At 37.8% G+C, this 15,450-nt stretch overlaps 1 protein-coding gene across 1 annotated transcript in view; it reads left to right on the forward strand.

Annotated features, from left to right (window-relative positions):
- The first annotated feature begins 239 nt into the window (after nt 1-239).
- Nucleotides 240-15,450, forward strand: part of LOC129003483 (E3 ubiquitin-protein ligase HECW2-like) — a 40,607-nt gene continuing 25,396 nt past the window's right edge. Inside the window, exon 1 of the mRNA XM_054431779.1 lies at nt 240-359. The gene's annotated coding sequence lies outside the window, so the exon portion shown is untranslated. The remainder of the gene's footprint in view (nt 360-15,450) is intronic.

Below are 15,450 nucleotides of genomic sequence, written 5' to 3' on the forward strand. Positions count from 1 at the left end.
AAGGAACATTCTTCGTTGCTAAAGGACATTTTTGCCAAGGAACTATTCTTCGTCACCAAAGAATATTCTGGTCAAGGAACATTCCTTATCCTCTCTCATGTCCACACTCTATTGTCTGTTACAGAGATGCAGCGCTGAGGGGTGGAGACCAAGGTGGATTGTAACGGCGATGTGTGTGACCCACGAGGGTGTGGACTGGACGGGGGCGGCGGCGGGGGCGGCTGCTGGGGGCTGGGGGCGGCTCACAGCTGAGCTACGAGGGTCGCTGTGCAGAGGCAGAGTGTGGGTACATCTGTCCTGGGAGTTACCTCTGGATCACTCGCCGGACATACAGGACTGGATTGGACTATACTATGTCGGTAAGCGGCCTGATTTTTGTCCCTGCTTTTCATCCTACTAGAGACCAGAAGGAACATATTTGTTTTATTTTTTCCGGTTTCATATTTTACTTTATGCTAGGTGTAGATGGGAGCGACATTATAACCCGGGTAAACACTGTTGATTGGTGGGGGTTGATTCTGGGACCTCGGGGAGAATAGCCTCGCACTCTTCCACTACCAGCTCTCACTCAGTAGTCCACCAAGTACGTCACAATAGTCCGTGGTATCATTCAAGTGCCACATCTAGTTATACCAGCTATGACCTCAGAACGAGATTAGAATTCAGTAGTCGTTGACTAAGCTGTTGGAAATCGTGTTGAATGTTATTGTTATTGACTTGGTGTGCCTGCCTGAAGACATTTTGCATCGTTTAGATTTAGAAGAAGAACTATCCAAATCTTTGAACAACTGCTTCTCGAAACGTCACGTAAAATTCACTACCACAGAATAAAGAGTAGCTAGTTATTACTAGCTATTACCATTGACTATTGGATACAGAAGTTGTTGTATTAATAGTCAAAGCTATTACTGATATTTCAGTAATACCAGCGCCAACTTAAGAACTAATAGGTTTTTAGTCCAAAAGGTCTACAACACATGTTGACATTACGTGGGGCTTCTTCGGCTACTCTTTTCTACCACACGTTCCGCCCTTACCGGTACTAGCAGTGGGTGAAGTACCCTCAGTTATTACTTACATACAGACATTTAAAAACCAACTTTAACTGCGATAGCCTGTATCTACAACCGAAGTAGCCCTTAATTCTCATTGATTTAAACTATTGTTTCTTCATTTACTACACACACTGTGGTCGCTTACTCTCCAAAACATCGACAACCATTTAATTCGTCCATACAACAGCTGAGTTGAAGCGCGTGCTAATCAGTCGAGTGATCGGATTTACGGTGTGTGATGTTTACACGCCAATACGCCCAAGTGAGGAATTTCACAGCCCCTGTGTCACTTTACAACCCTAGTGTCCGTGGTGGTGACATTCGTGTTTCCGGTCCGGAAACGGCCACAATGGGGAAGCCACCTGTTCGGCTTCATCTGTTAGTTTTACCTGTCACCCCAATTATCTGTGTTGAATTATACACATTGACTTCTGCAGTTTGAAACGTATTGGGATACCGAAGTAGACATCTATATGGATCCATAATTACGATCTCTAGCCAATTCTTATTAAAAATATAACTTACCAGTAGTTAGAGCCTCTCGTTCACAGGTTGTGCTACTATTTTTTCTTCATTTTAGCGAATTTCCCTATAGGGAAGTAGCTATTACCGTAGGTCTCATGTAAGACCTAAGCCCGGGACCGATTTACTTTTTCATTTTGATGTCCCCAGAGGCCAAAAACACCATTCGTTCAAATTTTTATATATCTATATATAGAGATATATATATATATATATATATATGTGTCCATCCACACGATAACTTGAGTAATTTTTGTCCGATTTTGATAAAATTTGGTTTGAAGGTGTAAGGCAGGATAAACTTGAACGAGTTCGCAAACCAGCATGATCGGACTATGGGAACGGGGGTTTATGGGGGGTTTTATGGGGTAAAAATAGGTTTTTCCCATTTTTGGCCCTAAAAACACAAAATTTCACAATTTATTTTCAAACCATTTTGTAGAGCTTAAAAAAACAAATAATTTAGTATATTGAAGCGTTATTATGCGCCTAATTGTTACGGAGAAAATTCAAAAAAATTGTAATTTTAAAATTCCCATGTTATTTTTATGGAGAATAAGTCAGCTGTTTTAGTTTGCTTGTTTATGAACATATTTTGATTGATTTTGGAAAATACTTTTATTTCTTACTAAACTATTTATAAAAAAAATCTTTTTTACCCTCCCTGTTGCAGCAAACCTAAGTACTCGTTAAACTAATTCTATTTAAATAGGAAAGAAATGTGCTATTTTTATAAAGGCATTTTAGTGTAAATCTAATCAGGTTAATGGAAATTCGCTTAGTCTGCAGGTTTGCTGCGGCGGGGTATTTCATCAGTGTTGATACTGTGATAGTTGATAGTTGATGTGACTAACAGTTGTTGAAGTTTGGTTTGGCCAAGTTGATTTGACTCGGAACACGTAGGGTTCACCCAACCATGTCTTATTGTCGAGTCCCACACCATACAGTATTCTCTCTCCATTTGTTTCACCTAAATGGTTATGTATTCATGTCCGTACGTGTGTGAGTATCCCATTTGTTATTTATGTTGATACCCTTCAAATGAAGCAAGAAGACTGGCCTGAGGATGATTCGTATGTGAAACTAGTTGTCATACCATGATTTTCAGATCGTATGTAGTTTACCAATTAATTATAAAATAACTTGTAAGTACGCCACTGGTTCCATTTTGTGAGGTTTTTCGCTACATCGCGGGTGCTAGGGCACCAACTTTATTTAATAAGCATATTTATTAAAAATATCACTGTTGGTCAGTTTTAACTACACTATTAAATTTCCTCAGAAACTGTAAAACAAGTTGACAAGTTCTGAGACCGTAGATGATTTGGATTAGGATAATAAAAATAAATATATCCATAATCATACAATTGGATTCTAATAAAAGTTGGTGTTAGCCTGTCAACTAGGGACGTACTGTCTTCGGTTTGGATGTGCTCCTTTTGTCTGAAATGTCAACAAATCTAGAGCTAAAATTGTAGAAAGAATCTGTCTAAATCTAACGCCTCAAGCTCTTTGAGACAATGTCTGTGTTTTTAAATATGTATTGCTTCCAATATTTTGATGACGAACAACTCTTGTTTACCTCTAGGACTTTCAGCTCTGGTATGGACTTTCATTACAGTAATAAAAAATCTCATATTCATTCCATGCAACCATTCCACCACCCTCTCGAACTGCGCAGGTACAGTACCTCATCAACCAGAGTTTTACCTGCATCCACACTCGTTTCCGCCCCTGGGGCTCCCGGTTCACTAATGACTAAATGAACTCGTCCAAACTGATAAATTACCGTGGCTTCGCACCCCCAAAAAACTAAATACACCCCACCTGGGGCAAAAACGGCGGATGTGGTCCCACCCCTGCTGACCGCGACAGAAATAACCAATTTACTTCTTTGTTCTCGCTCCTCGCGGATGCTGTCTGGGGAGGAAATATCCCGCAGAGGATGAAGGTGACTGAGGTGAGGTAGAACAAGGGATGCTAGGAATGATCGTTGTGCAATCATTAGTTCCTGGGGTGAATGGAGTAGATTTACTGGTTGTCTTCAGATAATGAGTTTGGGGTGGGTTGACCTTCCCAATTAATTATGAACGAATAAGAGAATAAGTTTTCTGGTTATTTAGTCAATGTTGAAGTTTAACAATCGCAAGGCGAACCCAAGGTTGATAGAATAGTAACCCAGACTCTAATTTTTTGATCCAATTATTTAGCTCACGCGAAAGTCTTTCTAGTGGACTTTGGCTTGCAATAAGGAGGACGATTGTCACTACTATGAGTTGGAAGCAAGCTTTTACTTTAGCAAGGCGTGAACTTTAGCGCTCGCCCTGGATTTAAAAAGAGAGATGAAGAAAATGCAGAATACCACAGCCGCAAAAAGCCATGGGGATGAAGTCCTCTCGATCAGGGACTAATCAACACAATGAAATGTGTTTTCAGTCCCCCTAAGGAGTTGTTTTGAATGCCTGAAGTGTTCACTGTTGGTTCTTGAAGAGGAAATAGATCGTAATGAATTTCAAGTCGGCGTATACTTCATTGTACTGAAATATGGAGTCTTCACAATCAGGGAATTCTCTCCAAGGTTATGATTCTGTTTGGTTTACCCTCAGGTGAGCACGATTGTGTACGTTTTGTATGCCTTGCAGGCTCATTGATAGTTTTCGATAGTAATACTCGATCGCAATGAATTTCAAGCCGGTATATCCTGGAGTGTGCTGGGAAGATGAGCCTGAGCTCAAGGTCGACTTGTGACATTTGCCTTCCATCCGGGACCCAACGCAACACCGCCTCGACCTCCGCTCCAGCTTCGACCACTTCATCCTCCCCCACTCCTTGATTAAAGTTGTTGAAAAAATACTACCATTTTATATACACTGGTAATCTTGAAGAGGATTTTAAATAAAAAGGTCCAACAGTGTTTGTCTCACATAGTAAACTTTCCGATGCGTTTATTTGTCTGTGTTGCACTATGATATTGCTCATTCTCCTTCCAGTTAGTTCATAGAACCGTCGATTGTGTACGGACATAAATGTATTTTTATTGGCAAGGATTTGCTGCTACGAAAGTATTGAGTGATGGGCTAAAATAAAGCACGACTTCTAGATCCATTTTTCTCAATCCACTAAATTGTCACATAATTTTGTTTTTAGATTTTTTCCACCGGTTTTGTTTTAAATGCCCCAGTGTTCCAAAAAGGGTTTTCGAAACAGTAATCTGCTCATAGTTCTGAAAAATTGAAACCGTAAATTTTCATTTATTACATACGATACATTAAATTAATTATGGCTAATTAAATTAAATTCTGCTGATTTAAAAAAGTATTTTTAAGTTTTAAATTTCAATACCAATAATAATAATTAAAGAAATAATACATGTTTTGCTTCAGTGAGAATAGATCACAAATGCTATTGTAATAATAAGACGTGTGGGAATATAAAATGTGGGAAATTGTCTGTCTATTCTTTCAATGCATAATCAGTTCTTGGTGGAAGAACTTATTATCCCCCTCCTTCCACAAGCAAGAGCGAGTCCCAAGCTGGTTCAACCAAAATATAATCACTTTGGCCAGGACACCGTTTTTTGAGTAACGAAAGACACGCTCCTGATTAACTAGACAAACTTTCTACCACGTGATTGAAATTTCACAAGCCCGTGTCAAATGTGAGGTCTTTGTTGCACTGTTTGGCCGTCAAATGGCCGACGCCGTGGGGTGTGAAATCAGGGTCGGAAGCGCTTTGACTACCCCCAACAAATTGTTTTATTGTCGTCGGCCGGAAGGAGGGTTTGAACCTGGGTCTACGAAACAGGCCTATTATTTTCGTATCAAGCGACTTCCCGCCCCTAGCGTGGGTAAACGGCTTTTAGACTTTGAAAGGGAGTCTCCGGTTGGGAACTAAGTAATCAGCTCATGCTCAGAGTTGAACTTGTATTATGGGCGTGGTTTGTTTGGTACCCGGTGGAAAGTTCACATGAAGCTCAAGGTTTCTGGAGGTAGTGTTGGTGAAGATCAAATATTTTGAAGGCCAAAGACACACTCTTAGTTACCTTGATAGGGGGTGGAAGATTCTCAAAGTGCTCAAAATGTCTTTTGAAGTTGAGTTTAGGTGGAGATTTAGAATATTGTATGTTCAAAGACAAGGACTCAAATACCTAATGAAGATCCACATGGAGACAAACTATGCAATATATATGTAGTTGATAGGTGGCAGTGTCAGAGTAGTGAGACTATAGTGTCAAATTTCAGTCCAGGTAAAGAAATTGGCAGCGTCTTGTGATTATAAGGATTCCCTCGAAGATACCCTGAAGGATGGGTTTATATTTGGTCTCACTTGTCTATCATGCAATCAACTGTTGTTCGAATTGATTAATCATATCCATTGGCACATGCAGTAAGTTTTGCCATTTGTTGAACCTTGTTCCTCCACCACTACTGTCACGTTCCACGCCATGTCTCCGGGTCGTCGCGCAAGTGTTCCTGCGATTTTTGTTGTTAACAGCGGGGAAAATCACTTCCCGCAATTTGTCACGACCCGGCGCCCTCGGTCCCGAACTTCTGCCGCAGATTGAGTTATATGGGATTCGTTCTGCGACTGTTTCACTGTTTTTAGCGGACGTGTCAAAGAAAGCCGCCTATGAACTTGTGGATGTTGATATTTGGTGCTTTGGCTGATGTGGTGGTTGTAAGTTATCGATCTTAAGTGGGTTTTAAGTCTGTTAAACATAATTTCTCAGGACTTGTGAAGATTTAGGCTACCACTATGTTTCATATGATGGAGAAAGCCATATAGACCAAAGTGTATTTCCGAATTTCCATATTAAAAATAGCCAGATTATTTTATAGACAGAGGTTGTAAGGTATATACAGTAGTAGTTAGTTACTTTTGTTTCCAGTGAAAGGGGCCCTTGTATTTGACCGAATAATTACAAATACAACTTTCCCCATTCATACTCAAACGAAAAAGCCCCACACACACTGGTTTGTACTGTGACAATGCAGATCTTTCCTCATTCATAAATACTCTAGTCTAGTGAAATGACAAAGATGTCCCTGAACTCATTTGATTTTAAACACCCCCAATTATAATTCAACCAAATCAAACCAGCTTCATTCGTGTACTCGAAACTAATAATGTATATTTTTCCATTCTTATATTCTAAAGAAATATAACTTTTATTATTTATATGATCCAACAAAAAAGAACTTCTCATTTCGTGTACTCTAAAGAAATACAACGGTATCTCTTAGTTATGCTATTTGGATACTTTTTTTCTGTGGTCTTGTACTAAAAGTAAATAGAATCCCACCTATTTATGTACTAAAGTATTCTCGTATATTCAATTTACTCAATCAAAAGAAAACTTCTCTCCCTTGTAACCATCGAAATAGAACCTCCTCCATATCGTAATGCATTAGAACTTCCCCATTCACAAACTCTAACGAAGTATAACTTCCGATATTCATTTACTTATGAAATAGAACCTCATCCATGTACACACTCCTTTTTCTATTTATGTACTGAACTTAAATTTCTACTCCTTTTAAAATATATAATTATATGTAAATAAGTAATAGCATATACAACTCTCCTGACTCCAACTATTATATTTTACCACAATAACCAAACCTCACATGTGTTTGGCAACGGTTCAAACCATACGTGCCACTATGCGTGCCCCATTCATGTCTCGTGGTTAGGAGGGGGAATGAATGAACGTAGTAGCCCCAACAACTACGTCACTCTCCTGTTCTCCTCAGACCTCAGTTGGTCGCAGAATCGTGAACGTAGAAGACCTCACCGCCACGCGTCAGCTGATCAGCTGTGTGACGTTTAGATCAGCTGTTTTCGTTAAATTGTGTTCTTTTCATTGTTGGATTTCCCTGTGTGCCTCATGTTCGTTATTTAATTCGGTAAGCTGAAACGTTACTGTTATTTCTTGAAATTGTTTAATGTTAACAGTGTATATTTTTTGTAGGTCTGTTTTAATGTGGTTACTCTAAACTAATGTAAAAGGAATATTTTTGTATACTTAATACAACATGACATACGTTTAACTGCAATGAAGCATTCATTTGCAATATTATTTTTAAAATTTTCTTCTCATTTTCCGTTCGTGTACATTTGATTTATTTAAAGCCTGCGATTGTTAATATTTTTTTATTATTATTTTGTTGTTTGTTGTTGTGGGTTTAATAGGAATTAATCGATACTCAATACAAGATCAAATTAAATGAATGCATGGTCCTTTAATCTATGGATGTGTTTAACCACACGAACATATTTTTTTCGCCACTGGGAGACAAAAGTAAAATAAATCATTGATATATTTAAGATTGGTTAAGTTACAGTAGTTATACTGTAACTTGTCAACGCTTTAAAATGTTTTAATACTGCAGCAATAACTGAAATCATTGAGAAAGGTACCGGCCTCTTGTTATTTATTGTGAAACCTTTTTATAACAAATGTTTTACACATATTTGTATTTATTGTGTCTGTGTCGATTCCCTGTGTACTCGTCTACAAATTGCAACTGAAGGTGGTTTTGCTTATTACTTCATGTGATTAATAACCATTTAAGCAGATGATTTTTTAAATTTATCACTCGAACTTTAAATTATAAAAAACCCTGGCCCTAATGCATAGTTTATCATGTTTCTACGTAAAGATTAAGATCAAATCGGCGTTCCACAGACCAATCATTAACCTGCAGACCTGTCCGTACTTTCAGTTTTGATTTTATTGTTTACTGTTTTACAAACAGCATCTGAAATTGTTTTCCAGTTCTTATCTAATTTCTCAATGTTTCAGAGGATTAAAAACCGCTTAGAACTCTATAAAGGAATCTTCCACCCATAAGTTTGTTTATGTATTTGCTATTTTGCTCAGGTAATCTTTGTTGTTTTTCCAAAATCTCTTTAAATGAGGGTCTAGCTTTGTTAGAAAGAATTATTAGTACTGTATACTTATGAACAGTCAATCAATGATATCTATCTAAATTTGCTATATACTTTTGTTATAAGATATCTGCGAATCTATAAAAGAATCTACTACAGTTGGCTTGTTAACTTGTTAATGTTAGTAGTAAGCAACTGCAATTTTTTATATTTTCCGCAACCAAAATGGTACCCGCGGGGAAAATGTTGCCGTGTCAATCAATAAAAGCGGATAACACCTTGGGAGGCATTCGACTTAAAAACGTGTGAACCAGTACTTGAAGAGGGCCAGGTTTGGTTCGGTAGATCATCAGTAATCAGTAAAATAGTTTACGTTTTTGTAATTAATTGGTATCCATACCATTGCTCAGTAAAATGCAGTCAGTCATCTGTGAGGCATTTTCTAAATATTCTTCTTCTATGTTGTCTGTATCTGTAATGTAGGCCTACTAGTATATTCAGTTGGCGTGATTACAAGAATGTATTTTTTATTGTTTACATTTTCGTTGCTATTCAGCTACCTACATAACAACCCATAAGCGTATGCCGACTGTTCAAAGTTTTTTATACGTGTTTATTCAAACACATCAGTTTTCCTAGGAAAAAGAAATTAGTCACCTAACTACTAAATCTCAGCAAACCCCTTCCGCTGAACTCGGAGATACAACTTGTGTACTATCATTGCTCAGTTGCTCAGTATGCGTTTATGCATTTAAGTCTGTGTCACGTAACGTATGGTTTCCTCCTCTAGTATTGGTACAACTTGTATTGTCGTGTTACATAACGCGGAAGAGTAATTGGTCATGTGACTCGCTTCTCAATTAATTAGCGTCGTTCTCACTCGTTAATTGATTTGTGCAGTTAATTGAGGCCGGGTCAATATTCAATGTTCTAATGAAGAGAAGTTGATGAATATACCTGCATTACCGAGGCCCACTGTAAATGGTAATGCTAGGATTTTAGTAATTGGTCCTGACTAAAAAAACAGATAATCTAAGTAGGTAACATATTTTAGAAACATTTTGAAACTTTAGAATTACCTTATTACCTCCTCCTTGGCTTGATACCAGGAAAACTGGATAGACTGCGTCATGGAATCCTCTTCAGGTGATCCATAAGGATAATAAATCTATAGAGGACGTCAAATATATGGTTTTGGTGGATGTAATAGGTAATGTTCAATGAAATATGGCATGGCTTGTAGTGTGATAATGGTTAAGATAGTTCTCGTCTGTAATCAAAAGGGGTTCGTTAACTCATAAGTAAGTCAGTAGCTTTGTAGTGGGTCGAAACCGGACATAGCTCAAGCTCATTGATCATTGGGTCCTGACTAACAGCTAAAACAGAGCTACACAGATCATCTGACTTCATTCTTCCTTCGTCCATATTCAGCAGTACGCACCAAATTGAGCGTCGCTGTCACAAGAATTGAATTAAATACACTCTCTCCATTTTCGTTTGGTAGAAATTTGGCGTAAAAAGTCGATGATTGTGACCATTCATTCCTGTTCCAAACTGGCTACATCTTTTACATGGAACAGGACATCTACTGTAGTTCTATCTGTGGTCGAAGGTTCCGAGGCAACTGGAGACGACCCGAGAATCAGACTATGCAACAATACCACCCCAATAAGCTGCAGCACGGGCACGCGTCCTATGGCCCGGGCACCTGCCTCTTGCCCATCCGCCCATCGCCGGCTGCTCCGCCAGTTTTTGTGCCCGCATACGCCCAGACTTACATATTGATTTTCGACTACCTATTGTCTGCATTTCGGGGATTTAGACACGGACCAACAAAATTCGTTCTGCTCTGTCGGCGATATTTTATTCTTTCGGTATTTTCGTCCTTCAGATTGCCAGCTTCGGGTCTTGACAGTGTGGTGGATATTGATGAATGAAAAATGAACAAAATCCTTTATTTATTTCAGGCAAATTTAGGGCCACATGGCCCTCTCTTACACTTAACCTGACATTCATAAATATATAGAAATACAGTAATAATACAATATGGGATTTCTTAATCTAATTAAACATAAACATATTTAAGTTAATCCAAGTACATTTCTCAGAAAAAATAAGAAAAATCATACAAATTAAATTATAAGGTTTATAGGCATACACGCAGATGATAATGGTCAAAGACATCTAGGCCTACACAGTTTGTTTCATACAGAAGTGAAATTTAAATTTCCGGGTTATTTCAGGTTTCGTGGTTAAAATTTATTGTTGCTCTAGCGACATTAACTGAGGCACCTCAACTAGTAGATAGGAATTGTTAGACTATTAGTGAAATATACTAGGTTTTAGAAAATCACAACCTTTGTAGCTGATTAAAAATGTATAAGGCACTAAGCAACCATTATTGTTTAAGCAATGTTAAAACTAAATAAAAAAAAACTGTAATAAACCAATAAACTAACCAAATCAATTAAAACGCACTTTATTTCCAAATAGTACAACTAAAGAAAAATTCATTTTGCTAAATAGAAATTGTAAAACATATATTAGTTCCCCTCCTTGACATAATGCTACAGTTTGATCCAATTAATTTGAAAATTAATAACAAAATTGTGTTAAATTAAGTTGGTTAAATTGGTTTTGCGTATTTGGAAATCTGCAGTGCGAAAAAAAAACTATCAATGCTAAAGGAGGTTAGAACTTTTATATAGACCAACATAATACATAATACACACGATCCATGATTATACTAGAACCAACTCCGTTCAATTATAGTGATTGCGTCTATTGTAGAGTGGGATGGTTGGTATGAATGGAACGGACGACCTTCACTATCTGCCTAACCGGAAGTACAACGGCCTTGTCGCGACCTCATTGTAGTACACGACGTATTGTTGCCAACTGCACCTGACTGCATACAACTATCCATGTATATTAATGATTACATACAAAAAACTCTTTTAATTCAAAACATATTTGTTTTTGTTGTTGTTTTTCACAAGTTTAAATGTTTAATATTTTACAAATCCGATCTAAGATTGGGTTAGTTTAGGTTTAGAATCAAGTCTTTAAAAAATCAATTAATTGTGCATTGTTACATACAAATTATTAGGTAGTGTAGTGGTAAAGGTCTCCAAAACCCAGCTAAATATGGAAAATCACAAGATTTAATACGCAAAGAGTTCCTATTGGCATGGTAGATAGTCAAACTGAAACACGACATTCTGAAATAAAACAACAATTATAAATAGAGAGTTATGGTGAACGCAATGTACACGTCTGCACTCGCGCGTAACACAGAGGATATCTTAAACGATCAATCGCACCCATCAGTCTTGTATCGATATTGTTCTAGGGCCAACTGTTTAGGATATTGCTATCTTATTTGAGAATACTGTTCAAGTTTAAATCCCCCTTATATAAATAATCCTTTGAAATCCTTTCCCTCCGACAGTGGAGGATGTTCGGTGAGAAAGCGAAATGAGGATCTGAGGAAGGCCGGAGAAAACAAAGCGAAACTCCGCCGTCGGAAACCCGGTTCCGCGGGAAGCGGAAGTCGGAATCACCCAACCCCGGTGCCTAAACAGTACCTGGTTATGGGTGACAACTGCTGTGGCTGCGGGTGATAACGATGTATTCAGTACTCACCTGTGTGTCGTTACAACTAAAAAAGTAACTGAGCAATTAGTGATTTGGGTAAAAATTATCAACTGTTATTTTGAAAACTGTTCAAGTATACAACAGCTACATGATGTACATGTATGTCCGGTGCGAGGCGTTGCTCCGAAAGGCAGAGCTCCGAAGGAATGTACACGGTTAGACATAACTTCGAAACGTATTTCTCCGGGAAGTTGATCTCAATTATGATACTTGATCCGATTATGTGTTTCGTAAATGCCTATCGTAGCTAACCAAGTTTCTTCGTCGAATTCTTCTATCGATCCCATCTCATCTTGCAATGTCATTGAAATCTTTAAAGTATAGCCAATGCTCATATTTACCGCGCAATGACGTACGGCTGTTGTGTTCTTGATCAAGATTATTTGAAAGCAGATTAGTATTTTTGAACATCACTTTTATCCGGAACTAGATAAAGCATCGCAAACAAGTTAAGCAGGAAGATGAGTTTGTTATCACTTGTGTTATACCATAAATTAGACCTAGCTCTTCATGGGCATTTTACTACAATGGTTATGATTTTACAGAATTCATAATTGAACAGCCAATCTTATTTAGTAAAGAAGCTTCACGGATTCATTACGTCCTACAACTCTATATTCACAATCATTTGTGTCATGTTAATTATCATAATAATTGAGATGGGGACGCCACCTAGGTGCGTATTTAACCCAATATTATGAGTGAAGGATGAGTGTAAAATGGTGTAGAAACTACACGCCAAACCCTAGCGGTGGGCGCCGGAACCTTCCTTTGACAGTCTATATTTATTCTATTTGTCTATGGTCAGGTTTACAGCCATCAAAAACTAAATTTTCTTAGGATCGAACAAAAAACTTCGATGTACGTCGCTCTTGAAGTAATTATTATCCAAAGTCAATGGCATTTACCGTGACCCGGTGCAACTATAAATATCCCTATACAACAGTTACCGGAGAAAGCCCCGCGGGCGACTATGACGTGTACACTATGTACCACATAATGGAGCCGGAACACAACATTTCGGTTATCGGGTCATCAGGGCGTCATCAGGGTCCGGGTGAAAAGCGACGCGCCTTGGTGTCAAATGCAGCCCGCGCACTGTAACTTGCCTATTTAATTATACTGTTCACGTTGGTATAGCATTCGCACAGTAAGTTGTCTCGTGCGACGATGAGGAGTATATTATATCCCACCTTGAAATCCTATAGACGCTGGGTACTAGCCCGGCGTTATCACTTAGAAATAGATAATAGTCCATTGGCGATTGGTGGGTTTTGAACACAGGACCACTGGAACCGAAGTCTCGGGTTCTACCACAAGACCAGCTCAATCCTCGAGGGACAATTTCCCTAAAGAATAGTAGGGATTATTGTAAAAACTAAGAACCACAGGCAGCTCTTAATATTAGTCAGGTACTATAAACCGTAATTTTGCTTTTAAGGTCTTATTTAGATAATACTGTACCAGACACGGCGCATTTGTCCCTTATCTGTGCTCAAAGAAACAAACGATTCACAAGTGTTTTCGGAATAGTATGTATTGCAATGTATCTGTGTCGTTGAAATGTCTAAGATCCGGACTTCGAAGCTAAAAACACAAACAACGATTAACGTCCACTCTTTCAGATCCTTCTCAGATTCTTGGAAACTTTCAGTTATAATTGGTGTAAATAAATAGGTATTTATAAGTCCGAGAGAACGTCAATACACAGGGGTGCCCACAAGGGGGGGCTGTGACGCAGACTGCGTCATTGAAATTCTTGGGGGGGGCTCAAAAAATTCAAATGGGGGGGGGGTGGCTAAAGCTAATTGCAACAGTGTTCAACGTGACGACAATCAAAAATATATTACACAGTCACCAGATAGAAAGTGGATTAATTAATGACAATAGTTATATTATTGAATTAAATTAGTTAAAATAGGATTTTAGGATAGTTTAGAATTCGTGTAGAAAGTTATTATTTAAGATTAGCAAGACGTGAGATCTAGAGGGAGCGCACGGGATGGCTCAACTGCTGTGATAGATAAAAGATAACGCGTGGTACAGACACGTCCAGCTACACCGCGACTTAGCACAGAACGCTTTGTTGACATAAAGCTCGTTAAAATACGTACAATCAAGTAGCATAGGCTACAATACTTAACAATATTGTGTAGATACTCGATTACCTGAGTTAATAGGGAGAGGGGGGGGGGGTAATGAAAAATACGGTTAATCCAATAAAAACAGATGACAAACTCATTAAAACGCTGTAAACAGCAAACAGCCATTAACGTCACGATTTGCTTTTTTATAAACGAAATTCAATAGCCTATTGCATAATCATTATTATTGTGCAATAACATTATTATTGTAAATTTCAAATCATTTATCTTGGTTCAGTTGTACAAACGGCAACGTTTAACATTTTAGCTAACTCAAACTCAACTAATCACTAGCCAAACATTGCGTTGCTATAAATAACGTAAATATTAAAGGAACCTTTAGAAAGTGTTATAAGGTACTGCTCGTGATAGACAGATAGGCTACCGATAGGTGCTGTATCACAGCATATGAATTGATAGATAAGTAATAAAAAAGTGTAAAATTATATTTAGAGATAATTAAAACACTCTTAAAAAAGAATGTAACGAGAACAATCTCGTAATTCTTTTTCTTTGTTCTTCTGTTCTTTAATTGGTTTCTCTTCAATTCATACACAAATTCAACAAGTCGCCATATTTAGGCCTACTCATCGGCCAATCACAACCTTACTTAAGTTACCATGGTTACTAATATTTCACTCAATCACAGTTAACTAAGCATTATTTTTATTTTTTTTTTTTAACAAGTATTTATTTACAATCTATTCAATACTAGAATAATAAGTAAATTTTATAACCATCTTAACATGGGTTAGTTACACTCCATCAAGTGCACTAACATAAAAAAACTTTTAAAAAGTTTAACTAAAAACGATTTGGAAGGTCTATTGGATTAACTCTGATTTATCTATGATTATATCGTCATCATTCATTCCCCAGCTGTTGTATCTCAAATCTGTTGTAACATAGCGCACAGCAGACATAAAACGGAGCAGACGATTATTGGCGCAAGCGTTGTTTCCATTTAATTTTCATCAAAGGAGCTTGTGATGTTTCTAAAGGGAGGGAGAGGGCATCGTTATATCGAGAAAGACGCTGACAATTCGTTAAGCAGAGGTTACGAACGCTATATGGATATTCTGGCCATAAAGAATTCCTTAAATTGAGGTGACTTATAAAACTCTAATTTTATTTATATAGAAAGATAAATTTTCCAGTCCTGTACAACACTAAATCACGGT

This window comes from Macrosteles quadrilineatus, unplaced genomic scaffold (assembly GCF_028750875.1).
Source record: "Macrosteles quadrilineatus isolate MER2022 unplaced genomic scaffold, UCM_ALF_1.0 Scaffold_9__3_contigs__length_116548681, whole genome shotgun sequence".
Lineage (NCBI taxonomy): Eukaryota > Metazoa > Arthropoda > Insecta > Hemiptera > Cicadellidae > Macrosteles > Macrosteles quadrilineatus.